At 22.9% G+C, this 484-nt stretch overlaps 1 protein-coding gene across 7 annotated transcripts in view; it reads right to left on the bottom strand.

Moving 5' to 3' along the window:
• Positions 1-484, bottom strand: part of LOC119592694 (longitudinals lacking protein-like) — a 99,390-nt gene that overhangs the window by 75,035 nt on the left and 23,871 nt on the right. The gene's annotated exons all lie outside the window — the stretch shown is intronic.

Here is a 484-nt window from a genome sequence, read left to right as displayed (position 1 = left end):
TACATTACAGAAAAAATATTATTATTTTTTCTATTTATGGAATGAATGCAAGCTAAAACAAATTAACTGGTTAAAAAAATATATTTTTCATTTCTCTTTGATACTTAAAAAAAAGTTGGCTTTTTAAAAAACTCTGTAATGGGCAATTAATTTCTTTTTTTTAAGTTAAAAACAAATAAAATTGTACAAATACAAAACACATTTATTAATATAAAAAAATAACACATGAATAATTCCATTTTGAATTTTATAATAGAAATTTCTTTGTGTCATAACCATTAATACTTACATGAAACCCCTTTTTTTCATTTTACAATTTTCTTTTTTACCAAAAAAAAATCAAAATATATTTTCAAAGACAGGGAGCAATTTTCAGCACGGTGTTGCACAATTATCAAAGAACTTGTCCAATGCTTCTACAGCATCTGCAGAATTTCTCCTTACAACTTATGTTTTTATTCAATAAGAATTACAGTACATTTTG

This window comes from Penaeus monodon, chromosome 30 (assembly GCF_015228065.2).
Source record: "Penaeus monodon isolate SGIC_2016 chromosome 30, NSTDA_Pmon_1, whole genome shotgun sequence".
Lineage (NCBI taxonomy): Eukaryota > Metazoa > Arthropoda > Malacostraca > Decapoda > Penaeidae > Penaeus > Penaeus monodon.
The sequence above is the reverse complement of the archived record's forward strand: the minus strand, read 5'-3'. Positions and strand labels throughout refer to the sequence as shown.